General features: G+C 47.6%; 1 long non-coding RNA gene across 1 annotated transcript; it reads left to right on the forward strand.

The window, feature by feature from the left end:
• The first annotated feature begins 199 nt into the window (after positions 1–199).
• LOC149872783 (uncharacterized) lies at positions 200–22,869 on the forward strand. The gene is made up of 3 exons (XR_016440400.1): positions 200–339; positions 11,952–12,023; positions 19,668–22,869. It is a non-coding gene; the product is annotated as an uncharacterized LOC149872783 (long non-coding RNA).
• The last annotated feature ends 1,345 nt before the right edge of the window (positions 22,870–24,214 follow it).

Genomic DNA, 24,214 nt, shown 5'->3' on the forward strand with positions numbered 1-24,214 from the left:
AGGGGCAGGACGCTGAGGCCCTGCTTTACACCCCCAACAAACCGCTGCTTGCGGTAGTGGGGTGCGCGCTCTTTTGTTTTTGGGACATATTTTGTGTTCCAGCTTTTTGACTGAGCAGCGTTCAATCGAGGTGTTCGTGGCACTGCTACCAACAAGTATCCTCCACCCCGGGGCTTTTCAGCCGGGGGTTTCAGATACTCCCAAATCCACCGGTGGGCATCTTACCCAGGCCCGTGCAGGCCCAGGCCCAGAGGCTTGGGGTTCGGATGCCTGAGTCTCGCTTGCCGTTAGTCAGTGGACACAGGAGCAAGCTAACGAGGGGTCACCCATTTCCATAAGGTAGGTGTGTAGCTGAGATCCTCCTGCTGGAAGCCGGCCAGCGGGTATCTAATTATGAGACTCATAGGGCATCCTGCCCGTGGTGCATTGGACATAGTGCACCCTTCACTATGCCATTTAAATCCAACTCAGTCTAAGCAACAGAGCAGTGCTGCCACTACACTTGATCTGAGCCATAAGACCCCTGAGTTTATTTTCCATGCCTCAACGCAGTGGCATTGCTTTATAGCGGGGGACCTGAGACAGGAAGACGTTAGGGCCCCGTTAACAATGCACAATTCTAGATAGGAAAAGCCTCTTCCCGCCCCCCCCAAGCTTAAACCTGTGATGAAGCCCTGCACTCAGAAGAAGAGGATGTGCTGGTTCTTGCTACCTGTGAAATGTTGGTTGAAATCATTTTGTCCAGTGTCACATAATACATGCACAGCAGAGACAGGGATAGAATTGAATTATCTAGGGCAGGGTGTTAAATTCACCTTGGGCACCAGACTGTATCCGAACTATGGGGGCTACTTGGGAACTGGATCCAGCTCAGGGCATAGCGGGGTGCCTCATGGGGACAGCAACAGCAGTTGCAGCAAGATCATGGGTTCATAGAAAATTAGGGTTGGAAGGGACCTGAGGAGGTCATCTAGTCCAACCCTCTGCTCAAAGCAGAACCATCCACAACTAGATCATCCCAGCCAAGATTTTGTCTAGCTGGGTCTTAAAAACCTCCAGGGATGGAGAGTCTATTACCTCTCTAGGTAACTTTGGCTCATATTCAGCTTCTTGTTCACTATAACCTCCAGGACCTTTTCTGCAGAGCTGCTGCAGTAGCTGCTTTGACAGCTATAGGCCAAGCAGAAATGGTGTGGGCTTGCAAGCAGTAGGAGATTAGGTGACGGCAGGGCAACAAAAGACTGTGTTATGCAGCCCTTGCTTGTCCCTGACACTGAGGTCCATGTCCACTGGGGTCCCAGGCCCCTGAATTCTGTAGCAGGTCCTGTCCACCGCTGGCCACGCATGCAGACTTCAGGGCTTGGCAGGCTGTATGGAGTGGCTCAGTGGGTTGGATCTGGTCTGTGGGCCAGATGTTTGACACCTTTGCTTTAGGGAACCATTCAGAAGCCTCAGCTTTGAGACTGGTGCTGTAATCTCCCTCACTTTGAGACTCTTGTCTTTTGTGAAGAACTGCAGGCAAAAGAATGAAAGAGCTGAGAGACCTGCAAAGAAAAATGACACAGAAGGAAGACAGGTACAAAAAGAATTAGAAGAAACAGGGCAAACAATAGATGATTTAAAAGATGAATAAGAAAATGTTTTTAGCACAAGCACCCCGAGTGGGAGAAAGCAAAGAGTGGTCCCAGTACTTTTCAGCTGGGGTGAAGATGGCAAAATGAAAGCTAAAAGCAGTGTGAGGTGGTTAGGGCCAAATTAACGCATAGGCAAACTAGGCACATGCCTAGGGCCCTGAGCTGTGGGCGGGAGGCTGGAACTTCCCTCCATGGCAGTGGCTTGAATGGCCCCATCTGCCTCCCTTACAGGTGGGTTTGCGGCTGCCCCAGGGACCTGCATGATTTCATCAGCCTCTGGCTTGCTCCGGGCACCAGCTAGGGAGAGGGTGTGTGTGGGGGGGTTGCAGCTGAGCGGGGGTACGGATCTTGGGTGGGGCAGGGTGTGGGTGCCCCCCACACTCCCCCCACCCTCCCATGATGCACAACCCTGCTGCCAGCAGCAGCAGCACTTGTGGCGTGCACAGGCCCAGGCATAGCTCTTGCCAATGCTGCACAGCAGGAGCAAGGAGCACAACTCCGCTGACTGCCTCTCTTTCTTCATGTGGCGCATGTACAGCTATGCACATGCAATTTTATTTCAGCCTGCATTGCTTCCCCCGGTAGTGTGGAGCTGCATGTGGGCTGCATGGAGCCTGGTACGAGAGAGGTGGCTGGTGGGGCTGTGCTCTTCGCCACCACTGCGCAGTGCTGGTCAGAGCTGCGTGTCATAGGGTGCTGGTGCCTGCGTGGGCCGCAAGGGCAGCTGCTGCTGGTGGCGGGGGCTGTGCACCATGGGGTGGAGTGTGTGGGGGGCCTCCACACCCTCCCACCCACACCCTGTCCTTGCAATCCCACTCCTACGTATACTCCCCGACATACCCTATTGTTCCCACCCACACACCTCCCAGCCCCTCTCCCCTTTCTTTGCTTCATAGATGTTTGGGTCAGAAGGGACCTCAGTAGGTCATTGAATCCGACCCCCTGCCCTGGGCAGGAAAGAGTGCTGGGGTCAGACAACCCCAGCTAGGTGCTTGTCCAGTCTCCTCTTGAAGAACCCCACAGTAGCGGAGAGCACCACCTCCCTTGGAAGCCCATTCCAGATTTTGGCAATCCTTACTGGAATGTGTTGGGTTTGTTTTGGGCTTGTTTTTAAAGGTGGTGCTGCTTTTTTTTTCTTGTGAGACTTGGCAACACTGCTTGCAGCCCCACTCCCCATGGGTGGCAGTACTGGGGTGGGGAGGGGGGTCTTGACCAGCCCAGAACCCATGAGTTTGTTGGCCTAAGGTCCAGTAAGGGGTTAATCCAGCCCTGAAGGTGGTAGTCATGAGGTGGAAAAGCAAAATGAGTTGTTGGAGGCAACAAGAACATTTTATGAAGAGCTGAATCAGAAGATGGAAATAGTAAAGAAGATGGTAGATTTGCTGAAGAAAAAGTGGAGGAGTAGGAAGAAAAGATAAACTTAAAGGAAGTGGAGGTGTGCTTAAAAACCTTTAAGGGAAATCACCAGGAGCAATAAACTAACTATGGAATTTTATGAGAAGTTTTAGGCATGGGTATAGCAGAAGTTTTTGAGGAAAAAGCAGAGATAGGAGAGGCAGGGAAAAATCTTACAAGAGGTTTTGTGATCTTACTTTTTAAGAAAAGGGAGAAGGAACTCCTGAAAAACCGGAGACCAATTACACTCAATATAGACTATAAGTTAATGGTCAAGATGCTGCACTACGGTTCCTTTAATTTCACAGGGTCTCCGTGTGGCCCCCCCGTTACTGATTGGTAGAGGGGCCCTGCTTGTGGGCCACTCCTGAATGGCAGGTTAGTGAAAACAGTAATTTAAAACTTGGTGATATTTTTGCCTCCCCACCAGTCAGCAGCAAACAGCAAGACCACCAGGGGCCCTCAGCAAATTACTGGCAGGGAGGCAAAAATGGTGCCAAGCTTAAAATCATGGTTTTCGCTTCCCTGCCAATCAGGAGTGAGCCGCAGGTGGAGCCCCTCCACTGATCAGCGACAGGGGATGTGAGGGGATCAGCCCATTTCTGCCGTGAATCTTGTAGGTATCTACTTATGTCCTCCTGTGTTACTAAAGATACATTTACAATTCCATCCATAGTATCCTCATGCCTTATTCCAAATACAGTGCAGAAACAGCTATCGAATATTTTTGCACTTCATACAGTATTGCTGATGATTTTATCATCTATATTTACAAACAGATATGTAGTTGACAGAGGGATATTTTTGTGTCTAGTATGTTTTTAAATGTCTGCATGTCCTTATTTTTGTATTTTATAACCATAACATTCTTTAAAAGTAGGTTTTTAATTATTTATATAGTAACAAAACTGCTGCGTTAGTATCCGATGGAAAAGGTCCACGCCTCGATGAGCTTACAACTGGACAGACAAATGAACAGATGAGAGACAACATTTATGCTGGAGGCATCTTGCTTAATAGTTTTTATTTAATTTTTTAATCACTTATCTTAAGTCAACTTTCATGAAGGTTAAATGCAGAGGCATAACTGGGCAGCTTTATGGCAATGGTGGCCATTAATGTTGTGACAGGTCACCTTTGGGTTGTTTGGAGGCTCCTGGCCCTGGGCGTGATCTAAAACTGCACCCTGCTGGGGAAGGGTGGCCTGGTGGGGCTCCCAGTGGTGCAGGAGTCCCCAGGAAATGCCAGGCCAGTTACCTCCCCTGTGAAAGGTGAGGTGGGGCGCCTTAACCCCAGCCCCTATCTTTGGGTGGGTTTTGGACGCTGCTGTGGAAGTAGCGGAGGCCAGGTATGTCCATGTGTAGGTGCCTGAGCCCAGCAGGAATATAAGGTCCTGGAGACCCCAGAGGGGCTAGTATGGAGAGCATTGGGAGGCCCTGCACAGAGTAGGGCTGAAGTGAAGTAGGTCTGAAGGACAGCCCAAGGGGCACACTGAGTAGGATCAAATGAGTAAACTTGAAGGACAGTGAAAGGGCCAGCCCCATGAGAAGTTGTGCCCGGTGAGAGGCCTGGGGCAGAATTATCTCAGTGTTTGGCATAAGGCTGGACCATGTAGAGTAGGGAAACTCGCAGGAACTGAAGGTTCTGCGTGGCAAGGCCAGTATGAGAGCAGCAAAGTGTGATGGCTCAAGAGGGGCCACTCAAGGAGGAGCAGGGCAGTGGAGCGTGGCCTGGTAACAGGCAGTATGCCAGAGACCGCCAAAGAGGGGCAGAGTGGAAGAGGTCTCCTGTAAGAGGGGTGGTGTTGTGAGTGAGTGAGTGTGTGTGTGTGTGTGTGTGTGTGGAGCCCAACTTTGGACTCGGTTTGCTCCAGTCTCAGACTGGGAGTAATATTAATCTGGATGCCATCTGCAAGGCATGGGCTGCAGTGTAGGGGAGGTTGGAGCTGCAGATAGTGCCTCCTGGCCCCCAAAATCATGGCAGGCGGGATTGGGCGGATTGCCCCATAGAGACAGGTGGGCGGGCCAACATGAGACCTGGCCCCAAGAGTTGCCACTTGTCATAAATGTAATAATGGGTGGGCCCATAGGGGACTAGCTCCAGGTGCTTACTAAAAGTGGGGGGCGAAGTACCAGAATGGAACTAGGAGGATGCCTCACACTTCCATTCTCCTACTCTGCCCACACCCTGCACCTTCACTGCAGCAGTTCCAGCTCTAAGGTGGAGTTGAGAGTAGGAGTTGCAGTGGGAGCAAATGGTATAGCCAGCACAAGTCAGTGTTTAAATGGCTGCTCAACACATGGATCAGTTGCAAAAAAAGAGGAGGTGACATATTTCTCTGAAGAAGCAAACCTCTGACCACTGCCTGTGCACTGTGTGCTGCCACTTCCTAGGGCACAGAACTGGCTAATCATGTTTCTGTGGGTAGTACTGCTACACTGGGTAGCAGCTGCAGCTAGGCTTCCAGTAGCAACATGGTGAATGAGACAGCAGTAGCAGCAGGTGCTATTTTTGTGCCCCCTTGCAAGTCACCAGCTGGCGTTGGTGTTCTCATGACCCCTCTCAGTTGCACTAATGGTTAAATGTCTGTTGAAAATATTTGATCATTATGACTGCAATTCTGGAAAGAATCCTAATCAGGAAAGTACTTAAATATCTGCTTAACTAATTTAATGTGTTTAAGTGTGTTCCTGAATAAAATTGCATGTGCATAGGTGCAATAATTGGTTTACTTAAATTTACAGTAGTAATTGATATACTTTATGGAAGATATCTAGTCCATATGTAGCTCAAACATGCTTGTCCCATTTAAATGTGCCATTTTATCATGATTTAAACGTGTGTGTGTGTGTGTGTGCGTGCGCGCAAGTATTTTTCTTCCATATAAGATACGAAAGAGAACAGTTAGACATGTGCATGTGTTAGGATTTGCATATGAATCTGTTCAAGTGTGACTCGGTAGTTAATCCAAAGATATTTGCAAATATTCCGCTTTATTCTTCCATGAAAGCAACATATATAACTTTTGAAAATTTTGCCTTTACTTCATATCATAGAATCATAGAAAATTAGGGTTGGAAGGGACCTTAGGAGGTCATCTAGTCGAACCCCCTGCCCCTGCTCAAAGTAGGGGGTGGGGAGTGCTGACCACCCACAGACACTGTTGGCAGTGTTGGCGGCAGTCAGCAGCGATTGGGGACCACCTGCAAATGCCTTTGGTGGTGAGGTGGAGTGCTTTTTACAGGGGGTGCACTGCCAAGCTCAGGGGGTGCATGTGCACCTGTGTGCACCCCCTACATGTCGCCAATGCCTCCAAGGATGAAGATTTCACCACCTCTCTGGGTAACCTGTTCCAGTGTTTTACTAAGTGAGAAAATTCTTCCTAATAACTAACCTAAACTTCTCTTGCTGCAACTTGAGACCATCGCTCCTTGTTCTGCCATCTGCCACCACTGAGAACAGTTTAGCTCCATCCTCTTTCAAACCTCCCTTCAGGTAGTTGAAGGCTGCTATTAAATCCCCCCAGTCCTCCAATATGGTAAGGTCTCTTTGGACCTTAACCCTGCAGTGTATCTATTCCCTCCCCACCCCACTCCTGCGCCAGCTTGGTGTCATCTGCAGACTTGTTAAGGGTACACTCTGTCCCATCTTCCAGATCACTGATAAAGACATTGAACAAAATGGGCCCCAGGAATGACCCCTGGGGCACTTCACTTGATACCAGCTGCCAACTACACGTTGAGCCATTAATTAGTATCCTCTGAGCCCGGTAATCCAGCCAGTTTTCTGTCCACCCTACAGCCCATTCATTCAGCCTGTACTTTCTCAGCTTGCCTGCGAGAATGTCATGGGAGACCGTATCAAAAGCCTTGCTATAATCAAAGTATGCCACATCCACTGGTCTCTGTGCATCCACAGAGCTATGGTCATCTCATAGAATCATAGAATCAATGAGTCGGAAGGGACCGAGACAGATCATTAAGTCTGACCCCCTGCCATGGGCAGGAAGGAGCACTGGGGGTAGGAGGGGTCATAAGACCCCAGCCAGGTGCCTATCCACTCTCCTCTTGAAGATTTCCAGGGAAGGTGAGAGCACCACCTCTCTGGGAAGCCTATTCCAACATGCTTTGGCTGGGATGATTTAGTTGGGGATGGAAGGCTCTGGCCACCTGTACAGTGAAGTAGTTCTTCCTAATATCTAACCTAAACCTATCCTCCCTCAGCTTGTGTCCATTGTTCCTGGTGACTCCAAGGGGGGCCCAGACTTTCCCCAGATCCCTGCTGCTGGCCCCTGTTAAGGTTGTAGGCAGCCACAAGATCCCCCCTCAGTCTCCTCTTGCGGAGACTGAAGAGATTTAGATCCCTCAGCCTCTCCTCATAGGGGTGGCCACGGAGGCCCTCAACCATACGAGTGGCCTCACCTGGACCCTCTCCAGGTTCTCCACGTCCTTCTTGAAGTGCGGCGCCCAGAACTGGATACAGTACTCCAGCTGCGGCCTGACCAGCGCCGCATACAGGGGGAGCAAGACCTCCCTCGACCTGTTAGTGATGCCCCTGTTGATGCATGACAGGGTGCGGTTGGCTCTGCCTATTGCTTCGTCGCATTGGCAACTCATATTCATCCTGGAGTCAATCATGAGTCCAAGATCCCTCTCTGCCTCTGTGCTGCCGAGAGGGTCAGCCCCTAACCTATAACCATAATGCTGGTTCCCTCTCCCCAGGTGCAGCACTCTGCACTTGTCCTTGTTGAACCGCATCCTATTCAGATCCACCCACTAATCTATCCAGGTCTGCCTGGATGCAGTCCCTGCCTGCCGGTGTATTCACTTTAATCATAGCTTGGTGTCATCAGCAAACTTGGACAGGGTGCTCTCCACACCCTCGTCCAGGTTGCTAACGAAGATTTTGAACAGCACTGGCCCAAGGACCCAGCCCTGGGGGACTCCACTGCTCACACCCTCCCAGTTTGACATTGACCCATCCACCACCACCCTCTGGGTGCACCTCTGGAGCCAGTTTGCCACCCATGTGACTGTGCATTCGTCAATGCTGCAGTCCCTCAGCTTGCCCAACAGAATTGGGTGGGACACTGTGTCGAAGGCCTTCTGGAAGCCTAAGAAGATGACATCGACTTCCTCCTTCCCATCTAAGCTCTTTGTTACCTGGTCATAGAAAGAGACCAGGTTAGTCAGGCAGGATCGGCCTGGCACAAACCCGTGTTGGTTACCCCTCTACATCACTTTCCCTCTCACAAATGTGGCCCTTGATAATTTTTTCGAAGACCTTCCCTAGGATAGAAGTGAGGCTGACTGGCCTGTAGTTACCAGGCTCTTCCTTCCTCCCCTTCTTGAAAATAGGGACCACATTGACCCTTTTCCAGTCCTCAGGGACTTGGCCCGAGCACCAGGAGTCCTCGAACAGCCATGCCAATGGCTGCGCAGTGACACCAGCCAATTCCCTCAGCACCTGCGGATGAAGGTCATCCGGGCCCGCTGACTTGGACACATCTAAGTCCTCCAGGTAATCCTTAACTAGGTCTGAACTAACAGTCGGGGGACTCACATCCTTCCTGGGCCTCTCTGTGCTATCACCCAAGAGCACCCCATTGTTAGCAGACAGCAACACGGAGGCAAAGAACTTGTTGAAGAGTTCTGCCTTCTCTTGTGCGTCTGTCACCAACTGCCCTGCCCTGCCTTGTAGGCATCCAGTGTTACCCCAAGACTTCTTCTTGCTACCTATATACTTGAAAAGGGACTTTTTGTTATCCTTAATCCCAGAAGCTAATCTAAGCTCCAGTGCTGCTTTAGCCTTTCTCACCAAATCCCTACAAGCTTGGGTCAGGGAGGTATACTCCTCCTTTGTCCCTGCACCCTGTTTCCACTGCCAATACGCTTTTTTCTTTGCCCTCAGGCCAGCCTGGATATCCACACTCAGCTATGAAGGTTTCTTGGACCCTTTTCTTGCCTTCCTGTGCAGAGGAATTGCATCCTGCTGTGCCCCAAGGATAGCCTCCTTGAGGAAAGCCCACCTTTCCTGGACCCCCATACTAGCTATACCTTGGGCTCTGAGTGCCTCCCTGACTACTGCCCTGAGCACATCAAAGTTGGCTTTCCTAAAGCCAAGCATTTGCGCTGTGCTAGTTACCCTCCGCACCTTTCTCTGAATAGAAAACTGGGTCATTTCATGATCATTGTCCCCTAGCCTCCCTTGTATTAGCACCTCCCCTACCAGGTCGTCCCCAGAGGCTAACACCAGATCCAATATGGTGTTTTCTCTAGTGGGGATGTGTACTTCCTGCAAGAGGTGTAGGTCCTGTACGCACAACCTTTGAGAGTGGCTGACTGCTCCTCCCAGTTGATGTCAGGGTAATTCATATCCCCCATGACCACAACATCCTTTGCACGCACAACCTCCCCCAGCTGCCTGGAGAATCCAGATCCAGCTCTTCCTCTTGATGTGGTGGCCTGTAGTAAACCCCTACCCCCAGATCCCTCTCCCCCCACCCTCCTTGAAGTGTGACCCATAGGGTCTCAGTTAAGCCTTCTTCTGATCCCATTTGGAAGGTAGAACTGGTATACTGTTCCCTAATATAAAGTGCAACCCCCCCACCTTTTTTCCCCTTCCTATCTCTTCTAAACAACCTATAGCCCTCTATGTCTAATGCCCAGTCAAAAGTTTCATCCCACCATGTCTCCACTAGGCCAGCCAGGTTGATTTTACTACTCATCATAGAAGGCAATCAGGTTGGTCAGGTATGACTTCTCCTTTGTAAATCCATGCTAACTGTTCCATCACCTTCTTCTCCAAGTGCTTAGAAATGGATTCCTTGAGGATCTGCTCCATGATTTTTCCAGGGACTGAGGTGAGGTTGACTGGTGTATAGTTCCCTGAATCCTCCTTCTTCCCTTTCTTAAATATGGGCACTATGTTTACCCTTTTACAATCTTCCGGGACCTGACTTGATCACCATGTGTTTTCAGAGTTGATGGCCAGTGGCTCTGCAATCACATCAGCCAACTTCCTGAGCACCCTTGGGTGCATCCCATCTGGCCCATGGACTTGTATATGTGCAGCATTTCTAAATAGTCCATAACCTGTTCTTTCACCACTGTTGGCTGCTCACCTCCTCCCCAAACTGTGTTGCCTGGTGCAGTAGTTTGGGAACTCACTTTGCCTGTGAAGTCTGAAGTGAAAAAGGCACTGAGTCAGCCTTTTCTGCATTCTCCGTCACAAGGTTGCCTCCCACATTCAGTAAGGGACCCACACACTTTCCTTGATTCTCCTCTTGCTACTGACATACTTGTAGAAACCTTCTTGTTCCCCTTCATATCCCTTGCTAGCAGCAACTCCAGTTGTGCTTTGGCCTTCCTGACTTCATTGCAGCATGCCTGAACAATGCTCTTTATAGTCCTCCCTATTTATTTGTTCAAATTTCCACTTCTTATAAGCTTCTTTTTTGTGATTTGGGTTACTGAAGAGTTCCCTACTAAGCCAAACTGGTCTTCTGCCATACTTGCTAGCCTTCCTGCACATCGGGATGGTTTGTTCCTGCACTCTCAGTAAGGCTTCTTTCAAGTATAGCCAGCTCTCTTCAGGAGACACCTGGACTCCTCTTCCCCTTAGACTGGTTTACCAGGGGATCCTGCCCATGAGTTCCCTGAGTGAGTCAAAGTCTGATGGTCAGGGTCCTTACTCTGCTGCTCTCCATCCTTCCTTTCCTCAGGATGTTGAACTCAGACATCTTGTGGTCACTGCTGCCCAAGTTGCCATCTACTACATTCCCCACCAATTCTTCCCTGTTTTCGAGTAGCAGGTCAAGAAGAGTATGGCCCCTAATTGCAGCACTTGCACCAGGAAGTTGTCCCCAGCACTTTGCAAAAACTTCCTGGATTGCCTGCACACTGCTGTATTGCCATCCCAGCAGATGCCAGGTGCTTGAAGTCCCCCATGAGAATGAGGGCTTGTGATTGGGAAACTTCTACTAGCTGTTTGAAGAAAGCCTCATCTACCACTTCCTCCTGGTCTGGTGCTCTATAGCAGACACCACCACAACATCAGTCTTGTTGCTCTCCCCTCTAACCCTAACCCAGAGACTTTCAACAGGCATATCTCCAGTTTCCTGCTGGAGCTCTGAGCAACCATATGGCTCATTTACATGAAGTGTAACATAAAAGCTCCTCCTCCTTTTCTCCCCTTCCTGAACAATTTATACCCATCCTTGACAGTGCTCCAGTCATGTGAACTATCCCATCAAGTCTGTAATTCCAATCACATCATAGTTTCGTGACTGTGAGAGGACTTCCAATTCTTCCTGCTTGCTGCTTGTTTCCAGGCTCCATGCATTCATGTACAGGCACCTAACGTAGCTATTGCCTTGATTTCTCAGGAAGTATGAGAACCCCTCCCCTGTTGCCCTCTCCTGTTTGCTCTTCCTCCGGGTCTTCTGCTTCCCCACTTACCTCAGGGCTTTGGTCTCCATCTCCTAACAAACCTGGTTTAAAGCCCTCCTCACTTAGTTAGCAAGCCTGCCTGGAAAGATGGTCTTCCCTTTCTTTGTCAGGTGGATCCCATCTTTTCCCAGGAATCCTTCTTCTTGGAACATGTCGAAGAAGCCAAAACCCTGCTGGCATACTTACAAATCAGTTGTCAGTATGTACTATTTACTTGGAATCCTCCTTGCTGTGAGGTATACAGATATACAGTCCTATTTTTATAAAAAAATATGTATTTAGATTTTTTATTCTATTAAGTTTATCCAATGTTGCTTGGGACTTAAATGAAAAACCAAGCAAACAAAACATCCTAGAAGCCATAACACTTCTCATTACACATTAATAAATACAATATTATTTTCCTCAGATTTCTGCTATTAATCAGTCATATAGTACAATTCAATTTGATATTTTCACTCTCCAATGTTAGGGTCAAGATTAGAATATGGGAAAAGTAAAGTCAAGACTGAAGAACATTGGAAACATGTCTACAAATACCATGGTAACTATATGTGTCTGTTATATTTATGAGAGAGAGGGGGAGAGTGAGAGGATTTTTTCATTAAAAAATTGGGATGTGAAAAATGCCATCTTTAGGGTATCAGTAAACAACATTTAAAAATTAGTGTTCTAAAGGAAATATGTGATTATCACTGAAATGTAATGTCTTCTGGGTCATCAAGAGTTCTGAAAAGATTTTCCATTCTCCTGAAAGCAGTAGTTTCTGTGCTCAGATTCTTAGGTGTGAAGGATATAAATATAACTTGATTACTTGCTAATAGCAATGCATTCAGAGATGCTGTTTTTATTATCAGATACAGGCAATGAATCATTTGTTGCCAAAAGCAGGATTTATAAATATTGATATATATACACTGTTAACTCTAGTGAAGATAGCAGAATCTCTAGAATTCAAAATATATGTTGTGTGTGTTGCATATATTCCTTGTGGGATAAAAATGAAAATAGAAGAGATGTTAAGTATATGTGGATAACATTAAAACTTACACAATAAAAAATAAGGATTGATTCAGGAATTCAGATAAGTCTATGTCAGGTTTTAGCATTGGCTATGGGTCACTTCATTTGGAAATGTGCATTTTAAATATGATGAAGGTGCTTAAATAATGAATGATAAAGGCTGGCATATAGACATATTCAGACATTTGGGATAGCAGGGACCTACACTGATGGTGCAGTAAATGACCTTGAATATAGATGTATCCATTAAATAAAGGCGAGCACCTCTGGCAGATTGCTTGACAACGGAAAATTGGCATTGGAGGAAAAGGGATTTGTGATATCTAAACTGATTAATAATTGGGACATGCCCTCTAAAATTCCAGATAATATCCGGAAAATCTTGCTTTGCAGTTGGTAAAAAAGGCTGGAGTGTCCTAGTTAGCAAAGAAGTGCGGATCCATGTTAGTTTGTTTGTCAGAATTATCAATAAGGCTAGGGTTTAAGTGATAAACCAGTTTAAGTGATCAAAAACTGGTTTAAACCTGTAACAGAAGAGATATTCAATGCACATAAACCAGTTTGAGATAAGCCTGGGTGAATGTAGTATCAGACTTAACTGACTTGGGTCAAACTGGTTTATGCAGTGTCTGTCCCAGACCCTTTGCTGCTTTAAGTTAAACCAGAATCCCCCAGCATCCAGTCATACTCTCTTGGCTGGGCAGGGCTCTCTGTTCCACCACAGGGATGCCCCCACCTTGGCTGGAGCTCAGCAGAGACTGCAGGTGTCTGCCTGGCTTCCCCCGTCCTCTCTGCCTTACACAGACACCTCTCAAGATTAGCTAGCAGACCATGTGCTGGCTACAATGTCTGCTGTGGCAGATGGGACAAAGGCAGAATCAGCAGATAGCTGGTAATGTCCCTCTTGTTTTCTTAAAGGTGTGATAAACACCGAGTTAGGGATGATAAACACTGTGTTATCAATTCCATGTTGGGCTGGTCAGAACAGTGAGGAACCCTTCTTTAATCAGAGCGTCCTGCCAAGGCCTGGCCCTACCAGCCTCAGCACAGTACTGCAGAAGAGGAGGGCTGCTCTAGTGCACCCTGCGGGCCCCGCCCACTTGTAGCCCGAGCCACTGCAGGCACGTGCCTGCATTTCTAGGATGTCTGTGCAATTACAAAATAATTCAGCCTAGCCAGGTGTGGCAAAATGGGGCTCCCCGATTAGCCACGGTGCTAGTTTCCCCATTTGCATTTGGGCACGCCACTCAAGGTGCCCCTACCTGCCTTTCACTAGGGTGATAACTGGCCTGGCATTTCCTGGGGGCTCCCACACCACTGAGAACCCTACCAGGCCTCCCACTCCCAGAAGGGTGCAGTCTTAGGTCATGGCCAGGACTAGGAGCCTCCCAAACCATCCCCTACATCTCCTACCCTTATTTCCCAGATATTATGGAACCTTACATCCAGGCAGTGTTACTGTCTGACTTGCCAGCAGTGAACTGCCCTGTTTATATGGGCAGCCAAAGATCTAAAATGGCTGCTGCAATCAAACACCTGCTGGCTGCTTGGCTCTGCTCTTAAAGTGGCAGGCACCAACAGTACCCTACCACATACCTTCTCCCTTTAAATAGTTCCTGAGGGAGGTTTCTCCTGCTGCTCCTCCAAAGCAGGCTCCCCTCAGAGCCTGTGAGAGCCCTCAAATGATGAGCACCCCAAAGGTGCTCCACCACACCAGGTTAGACTAACCTGCAAAGTTTGAATCAGTTCAGGCTTAGGCTTTCTGAATGTCTCTTCCTAACCTAAAGCACTTCAAGATGAGTATTTAAAAAACTCAGTATAGTATAGTATAGTATTATAGCACTAGTCCTCCAGGAAAGCAGATTTTGAATAGTGGTGTCAAACAATATAAATGTGAACTCTCAGTCAGAGTTTCAAGGACCCAACAGTGTGATGGGAAGCCCTGGAAACAGAATGCTTTGTGAACAAGGAAGTTTACCATCAAAGGCAAGCAAGGAAAAATACTTCAATGAAGAACAGAGGACTGGGACTGTTGTTCTTTAATTTTTTTTCTTCATTTCCACCATGTATTTATTTAAGCTTGTAATGTATACAGTGCTATACAAAACCTAGTTTTGTTTGGAGCTCACAGTCTTAGAGAAAAATTGTAGTATTATTTTTATAGGGTGTGGATTTGCTTGCAATGCTAATGTTTAATTTCCAAGATTTAGGATGAGAGAAATAAGAAGCAGAATATTTATGTTAAATACAGGTACTTAAACCCATATAAAGGACAATAAATGGAGGCAGTTTGGGTTTTAAAAGTGCCAAGCACTTGCAACTTAGCTTGAAGTAAGGTGTATTTTGTAGATAAATATTCCTACCACCGTGCTTATTGCTTTGTTTTTTCTGGGAGAAACCGAGGAGGAAGAAGAGTACACATAAGATTTTAGGAAGTTGACAGATATCCTGTGAAATAAAAAGGATGTACATAAAGTAGTATTAAAATGTACAATATGTCTAAAAGAATGCTTTTATGTTTTAACAGCACTTGATGTTATAGAGGCTAAGTACAAACAGTCAAAAAGCCCAAGGCAGAATCAATCCAACCTTTGCAGGTTTCTCTAAGCTATGAAGATTGTATCAAGGGCAAACATTCACCTTTGGAGGGGGTGAGGGGGCAGCAGGAAAATGCCTGCACTATCCAGGCTAGAAGGCAGGGGGTGCTCCTGCACACCTCCCCATTGCCCATCTTTGTTGAAAGCAGCCAAACCCAGCCAAACAAGCTGTCTCTGGCTGGCTGTCAGGCACATGACCCCAACCTCCTTTTCTCACGGCAGACCCTGCCCCTGCACCCAGGCCTATGTTTCCAGAGGTGGTCACCATGGCACCCCAGGGGAGGGGTGGTGGGGGGACGAAGCTGGGGTCTGCATATCACCGGGGAGGCCTAAGATTGCCCTGGAGTTTCCAGGAATTAGATATAAATCTCCAGGAGACTGCCAAGAGTCACCTGGGTGATAAATGATAAAGCATTTATTAAAATAAATATTAAATGTTGAATCCAATTTATCCAGTAGACCAGTGGGTTTTTATAATGTAATAGTAATGTTCATTTGCCTTCCTGATGTAAAGTCTATGTACCTAATCTGCAACTGATTGTGGCAGGGCACTGTTGGTGCCTGCCACTTAAAGGACTGGGTCAGGCATCCATCAGGTGCCTGATGGTGGCAGCCATTTTGAGAACCTAGTAATAAAGGCTGTAGTCTGTTGATGCCAGCCCAGGCAGAAACATTGTCTAGCTGAGTTGCAGCAGGAACAACCCTGGAGATAAGGACAAGAGCTTATGGGGGATGGATAGGAGAGGCGTGGTCCTGGGCATGACCTAAAGCTGCACCCTGCTGGGAATGGGTGGCCTGGTGGGGCTCCCAGTGTCATGGGAGTCCCCAGGAAATGCCGGGCCAGTTACCACCCCAGTGAAAAGTGGGTAGGGGCACCTTAACTCCAGCCCCCACATCCTAGTGGGTAACCCAGCAAGGAAGTCAGCAAGGAGGTTGGCAGGACCAAAGTGGGTCCAGAGGGGGGCAAGGTGCCCAGAGCAAATGAAGGGCAAGAAGCCTAGGCAAGGAGCCCCAAGGTTAGAAGCCCAGAGTGTGTGAGGGGCATAGAGCCTAGCAAGAGGCAAGGAGCCTAGAGGCTAGGAGCCCTGACCTGTGTGTGCGTGGTGGGGCAAAGAGACCAGTATGACTGAGGGGCACAGAGCCCAATGAGAGAGGCCAAGGTTAGTGGCCAGGATATGGTTGCAACATGTGGATGCCATCTGTGAGGCTTGGGCTGCGGTGTAGGGAAAGAACAGAGCTGCAGATAGTGCCCTTTGGCATCGGGGCAGTAATGGGTAGTCTCTTGCATTATACCAAGAGTTTATGGAAACAACAAAGTTGTGGCAGGTGAGACTGGATAGATTGCCCATAGAAAGGTGGGCTAGCATGAGATCTGGCCCCGAGCTTGCCTCCTGTTGCACTGATACATGCAGGCATATTTGCATTTTGTCACAGGCATGTTGGTATTCTTGAAACCGCCCAGAATAGATTCAAACACAGTTGGCAACCCTAGGGAGACTCCGCAGTGGGGTTCCCCCCCACCCCACAGCCTGGCTTTCCTCCACAGAGAGTGGCTGGGTAATTGCCCCAGCCCCACCTGTATGCCAGATCAAGTCTCTCAGCCATGGTGCAGGGTGGTGGGAGGAGTACAGAGCCCCCTGGCCTCAGCCTCTCGAGCAGGGGTCTCCCCAGCATGGGGGAGGGTCCCTGAAATAGGAGCTTTTCCCCCCCCACAACCTGGCTTCCCTTCCACCCCCCCAGCCTGGCTTTGTGATCACCTCAGCTCTGCCCCCACAACCAGACCTGGCCTCTCAGATGTAGGGTGCAGGCAGGGGGAAAAGACCCTGTTTCAACCCCTTGTGGCTGACAGGCCAAGTCTGGCTTGTGTGGGCCTAGGGCAATTGCCTAGCTGGGCTGCAGGGGGAAAAGCCTCCGCTGCTGAAGGCTCCCTGCACTATATAGAGCCCAGCAGCATGGGCCAGGGTTGGGGCAGGGGGTCCGTTCTCCCCACTCCCTCCGCAACCCCCATGCCCCGTGCTGGCTGGGCTGGGTAGCAGAGGCTTTGCTGCTTTTTCTTGTGTTCCAAGCCAAATCAAGTCCAAATCCATGAGTCGGTCCAGAACCATAAGTGTCCCTACAACCGGCAAACATCCGCCACCCCCACCAGGGGCTTCATATATTTCTTAAGTCTTTTGGTGGGCATCCTACATGCAGGCCCAAACCCAGAGACTTTGAGTTTGGATGCCCCCAAGTTTCACCTGCCCTCAGCTGGTTACAGGAACAAGCTAGGGAGAAGCCTCCCATTTCCATAAAATGGTCATTACGCCACAACACCTCCGCGGTTACTAAACCACTCTAGAAGAACAATTACCCCCAGGAGGCTTAAGGAAAACTGCCTTCTTGGACCCAGATACATGGTGTTTCTCCTGCCAGGTTGGGGAGCTGAGGCTTTGCTGCCTTAGCCATATGACCACCCGGTGGCGGGGCGGGACTGGCCTGGTTCAGTTGGACCAGACGAGCACTGGTGGTGCTAGCCTGCTCGGCCTGCAAGTGGTGTTAGCAGGGGGTCCTAAAGCATCCTGGGATGCCAGGGGACTGGGACATAACTTTACTCAGGAGAGGATTGGGAACAGAATTTTGATAGACTCTAACCTAAACTGATTAAATCTGATACTACATCTATCCAGGTCAACCTGAAACTGGGTTCCACCATTTTGAAACCAGTCTATGTGCAGTGAACTTCTGTTTTGTTACAGGTTTAGACTGGTTTCCGATCACTTATATTGGGTTATGTGTAATTTCCATCCCCACCCTGAGGGAGGATTAGCTTGCCTTTTTATAGGGGTGAATAAAGCAAGAACTTTGACACCTTGGACACAGAGAGAAGTTAGAAACTTCCAGTAGCTGCCCCAGGCTGTTATGAGAGAAAATCTAACCAAGAACAACAAACAAGGCCGGAGTGCTAAACTATAAAGATATTTTTTCTACTAAACGTGTCATTTATAAACAATATGCCACCTTTTTATACAAAACTGTATTTTAATTCTTGTGAAATTACAGGAAAATGCTGTATTTAGGTGTGAAAGCTCCCTAGTGATAAACTCATGCCACTTGGGCACTTCAATCATGAGAATTTAGTAAATGACAGATCCATAAGGGAGTTATGGGCAATTATGATTCTCACAAAGATAGCAATTTTTGCTTCCTTTCTTTGTAGAAATTGAACCTTGTCATTCATCAAACATTTAGTTCCCAAACTATTTTAATTCATTCTCTTTTAATTCTCCAAGGGCTTAATAGGAAATATGTGATTTATGAAGTTTCTTGTGTGAGCTTTAGTCCCTTTCATGGCCTGATCCTGTCAGGTGGTGAGCACTGTTAACTCCTGTAGAATTCAAGTTTGGGAATGGCAGAAATTAGAAATGAAATTTGCCCGCTTAGATCTCAGTAACGAGGCATTTAAATTACCTCCCTGGTTTTTAGAAACCATTTAATCAAAGGGAGTTGAAGGTGCCAAGTATCTTCCAGAATTGTATATCGGCTAGAAGTGTACAAATACATCTCTGGCTGCAGCAGAAACTTGAGCAAATGTGTACAAGCCTATTCTTTCTAAGGTAACTCAGTGACATAAATTAGGTGGGGCTGGTTAACTTTATTGAAAAATCTAGTCTGCTAAGCTGAATGCATTAATTTACTGCACTCATAAAACTTCAGGTGCAACTTCATATCCTTCTCATCCTTGGAAGCATATGTTGTCCACCTTGCAATTTTTGCTGCCTGATTGCTTTCTTACACACATCTGTTACTAAAAACTGTTTAAAACAAATATGCTGCTTAACAGTATTGTTGTTATTCCAATTTAGCCTGTGAAAGCTAAACCATTCTAAGCAAAACACATTATGGAACAATTGAAATCTGCTAGACCATCTGAGAACAATTTGTTTAGAGGGATATGCTTATAGCATTTGTCCCTCTGTAAGTCAAAGACACTGACTATTACCATTTGAACAACCCTCTGTGATATTGCACTGCTCCTGTCCAGAATGACAGTAAGTGTTTCAGGGAAATGCTAATATGTTCCACTACATTTAGTGGGATTTTTGAATTTAGAATCTCTTACAAATTTATTGACACTATCTCATCCCCCGATTTTTATTTAATGTAAAATGCCATCTGGTTTAGCATAGTTTTGTATTCAAAACCCAAATGATAACAACACATTTTCTGAATTCCATGGCTGCTAGTTGGTTTGTCAGCAAGTAGGCAAAGTTTTGAGGGAATTATTTATTCTTTAGATTTGTAGCCGATTTACTTTATTCACCTTATCTGTTATTACCTTTATTCTTTTGCTGAATATCTAAGAGGAATAGAAATATCAAAGCTGTGGGATATTAACATTCTGATATTAATAGTTAAAAGAGAACTATTAACTACTCTGCTACTTTGCTGTCTCTGAAAGACTTAATCAGACTTTGAAATGATAACAGCTTGCATCTGTGTGTCTGCCAAAAAATCTGTACATAAAAAACTGATGTAAGTCTTAAAATGCCCAGTGAGACTGAAATGTATAATTATTCCATATTTTATAGGTTACAGAAGTGGCTTGCTGAAGATAACACAGGACATGTTTGGTGGAGCCCCGAAGAAAATCAATATACTCTAGTTCTCCATTCCTAGCTTATCCATTTCCTTCTAACCCTAAATTATTGGCCTATTTAAAAAACAAAATAAAACTTAGAATAATAGAAAATCAGAGTTGGAAGGGTCCTCAGGAGGTCATCTAGTCCAGCCTCTTACTCAAAACAGCACCATCCCCAGCTATACAATACCATCAAAGGTTTTCTCTCGCCGGGTCTTAAACTCGGAGGATGGAGATTCCATAACTTCGGCCTGTTCCAGTGCTGTCCTCCTATTGAAAGAGTTTTTTCGTAATGTCTACCCTAAACTTCTCTTACTGCAACTTGAGACCGTTGCTCCTTGTTCTGTTATTTGCCACCACTGACAACAGTCTAGCTCCATCTACTTTGAAACCACCCTTCAGGTAGTTGAAGGCTGTTATTAAATCAACCCTTAGTCTCTTCTTCTCTGGACTAAATAAGCCCAGTTCTCTTAGCCTCTACTCAGAAGTCATGTACCCCAGCCCCCTAAACATTTCTGTTGCCCTTTGCTGGACTCTCTCCAATTTACCCACTATGCTACTGGGTAAATTCTGTAGTGGAGGACCCCAAACTGGACACAGTACTCCAGATGTGGCCTCAGCAGTGTCAAATAGAGAGGAAGAATCACTTCCTTCAACCTGCTGGTAACTCTCTTACTAATGCAGCCCAGTATGCCATTAGCATTCTTCGCAACAAGGGCACGCTCTTGGCTTGTATTCACCTTATTGTCCAGTGTAACTTCTAGGTCCTTCTTTGCAGAGCTGCTGCTTAGCCAGTTGGTCCCCACTCTGTACCAGTGCATGGGACTGTTCCATCCTTAGTGCAGGACTTTGCACTGGTCCTTATTGAATCTCATGAGTTTTTTGGCCCAATCTTCCAATATGTCGAGGTCTCTGAATCTTGCCTCCAGAGTATCTACTATTCTCCCCAGCTTGGAATCATCTGCAAACCTGATGAGGGTGCACTCCCCTTGTTTTAATGGCAAAAGTCATGTGCTGTGTCTCTGCACTGGGGTAAAATTGTCCCATCTTCCAGGTTGTTGATGAAGACATTGAACAAACCGGTCCCAGGATTGACCCCTGGGGCACTTCACTTCGTCCCGGTTGCTAGACATTGAGCCATTGATTACTACCCTCTGAACCTGATGATCCAGCCAGTTTTCTATCCACGTTAGACAGGTTTCCCTCAATTTATGTGGTACATGCGTTCCTGGAGAACAGCACATAATTGAATTTGCATAAATTGAACCCAGTTTACAATGGAACAAATAGAGATATGTTCCCATGGTGGTAAGGGAGGGAGGGAGTAAGGCTGGGACTAGGGGAGGGGTGTGGTGCAGCCCATTGGTAGCTTCCAGGGCTGCAGAAGGCAGCAAAGTGGTGGGAACTGTGAGTGGGTTCAGGGCATGGAGCAAGGGAGCATGACTTTTGCTGCTATGCACGTGCTGGGAGGGCTGTGGGCTGGGGGGCTGCACTGGGCTCTTCCTGGGGGGGCGAGGCTCTGTGCACAGGAAGAGAGCAGGCTGCCACTGCAGGCTGTGGCCAGTGGCACCACTGGCCTCTCCCCAGTGCTTGGCGGGCAGGTTGGGGGGGCTATGGAGAATTTTGGGGTGGCAGCAGCCCCCCCCTCCCAGTACTGCCATCTCATTTCTGCAAGCGAGACTGTGGCTGCTGATGGCACTGGGCTCTACCCAGAGCTCCAGGCAGGTGGTGATGGCAGTGCTGGAAGGGGGGCTACTGCCACCCCAAAATTTGTCATAGCTTCCCCAACCTGCCCACTGGTGGCTTTGTAACGCTGCTGGCCCCAGCCTGCAGTGGCAGCCTGCTGTCATCCCATGTGCAGATCCAGGGGCCCGCACCCCCCTTGGGAAGAGCCCAGTGCAGCCCTTTCAGGGGTGCATAGCAACAAAAACCATGCCCCACGCCCTGCACGCGCTCACAGTTCCTGCTGCCTGCTGCAGCCCAGGGCTTCCGCTTCTCCCCACTCACCCCAGTTCCTGCTGCAGCGGCTGCAGGAGCAGCTGATGCCAGCTGCTTGTAGCCTGCAGGCTGCATCGTGTCCCAAGCCTCCCAGGGCTCCACTTCTCTCCTCAAATGTGAAGCTTCTCCATACGGCAAAAGCCTCTTTTGCAGTATTTGCACCCTTTTGGGGATGCTTTCTCTTTTCTACATTTTCTTCCTTCCTCTCTCTCTTATTATAGTATTATTTTTATATAAGGTGTACTTGTAGTGAAAATAGAGCTTGTAGATGCTTTTACAAATGTACTTTAAGTTTAAAAGTAAGTTGTACCATGTAACAATGTTAGCAAAGGCAGGAATCTCTGTATGGAGCGGATCCCATGGTTGATTATGTAACACAGTAGCTAGTCTGGATAAGCAAGTTAATGAGCGGCAATTAACACCTACAAAACTACAGACTAAGAAGAGGAAAGAATCAGTGCAGAGCCAGGAACTCCCTGAAACTTCACTGTTAAAGGTACGGAAGCCCAAGGTTGAACTAATCAACGCTGGAAACAGACCTTTGGGGCTGTAATATCCGCTAATCAACCACTTCCAGAGCTCTATTCATCACAGCAGTGAATCGATCAAAATTCATCAATGGACTCCCAAGACTGCACGTACCTGCGGACGTGACCCCTGGGGCTGACAGCTGCCATCCAGCAGCTACAAAGAGGGACATCCCTCGCGGTCAATGACCCCTGGATTGGGTAAGCCCAAGAACTGGGGAGTCACCAAAGTCTGCCGGAGAGGGATAAAAGGCAGCAAAGAATGACCCCCAATGGCACCCTCTTTGACCTGACCAGCACCCTGCCTGTCCAGCCAGAAGGACCAGCTGGTGATCCTCTTCTGAAGCAACATCGCACTGAAAGAAGCCTTGGCTGGCCATCAGTGGTAGACTCCAGTGCTTGGGGATAGATATATCTTGACACCAGTGTTTAGTGTTCAGAGTTAGCTATTGTGAGTGTGTGTGAATGTGTTTGAGGGGATCAGCATCAAGGTTTATGGTCTGACTTTTGCATCCATCCAATAAACTAGAATTTTATGATGATCCTGTGAGTTGGTCCTTTGTAGCCAACACTAATTAGCGTGTATTGGAGCAGAGGTCCATCATGGGTATAGGTGACATCACCCTTGTTGCTCTCCCTTCTAACCCTAACCCAGAGACTTTCAAGAAGCCTATCTCCAGTTTCATACTGGAGCTCTGAGCAATCATATAGCTCTCTTACATAAAGTGCAACTCCTCCTCCTTTTCTCCCCTGCCTATCCTTCCTGAACAGTTTATCCATGACAATGCTCCAGTCATGGGAGCTATCTCACCAAGACTCCATGCGTTCATGTACAGACACCTGAGGCAATTAGCCAATTGCCCTACTTTCCCAGGAAGAATGAGATAGCCTACCCTGTTGTTCCCTCTTGCTTGTGCTTCCTCTAGGTCATCCACTTCCCCACTTACCTCAGAGCTCTGGTATTTTATGCTATTTCATTAATTATACAATTTAAGATGCCTTTTTTCAAATTATTAAACACAGCTCAGCAACCATTACGCTTAGATGCCAGAGGAAATGAAGTGATTTTTTTTTTGTTTCTCATGTTTGAGCCGAAGAAACTGCCTGCAGCTATATGGCCTTATTCTGACCACATGGAAGAACTTCAGGAAATTATGCGTAAAGTTGTTGATTTCCTCAGTACTATATTTGCATGCCTTTCTACAATAGTGGTTTTCAACCTTCATAAATTTGAAGCACCACTTAGTAGACCCAAGGCACCTCTCAGAAAATACCAGCTCTTAGTTTCCTATACAAAAATATGATAGGACAATTCGTCTTTCACAAAGAATATTAGAAAGACCACAACAGGTCAGCATGTTTTTAACACTATAGATTCCTATTTGCAAACTCTGGAATCATGTGAATCATGTTTGCACACCTAATGGTGTTATCATTGCATGGCAGACTTGACAGGATCTCAAGGCAAGTGTGATAGTGGGAGGTACCTGGTGAAGCAGCGCTGGAGAAGCAGGAACCCTGGGGGCATCCCATATAACAGCAGGGGAATGAATGAGAGCCTGGTAAGGGCGGGAGATAGTTTTTACATACCTGCAGGGGTGATAACAGTGGCAGACACAGCAGCAGCCCCACTTTGTAAGTTCCTGCTTGCTGCCCATTGGTGGCATGCCGGGGTTATATTCGGGCACCTGGAGCTGGGGAGCAGAGGGGATGGAGAAGTGTGGAGGAAGCACACCGTGGCGAGATCTTGGTTGGTGCCACACAAGCAGGTGAAGGGACGAGTTTCACAGACTGAAGGCTTGGAGAGGCCTTTGGCATTAGGGGACCAGACCCCTGAGAGGTGCAGCAGGGCCACAAAGCCCAGGTGACTTGGGTAGAGCCTTGCAGGAGCAAAGCATGATCTGCTGCTCTCCATGATCACTCCACTGAACCTGTGAGTGGAGGGAGCTGCATGCGAGTCTGAATGCATAAG

The sequence above is a fragment of the Crocodylus siamensis genome, chromosome 1 (assembly GCF_052110815.1).
Source record: "Crocodylus siamensis isolate JL-2025a chromosome 1, ASM5211081v1, whole genome shotgun sequence".
NCBI lineage: Eukaryota > Metazoa > Chordata > Crocodylia > Crocodylidae > Crocodylus > Crocodylus siamensis.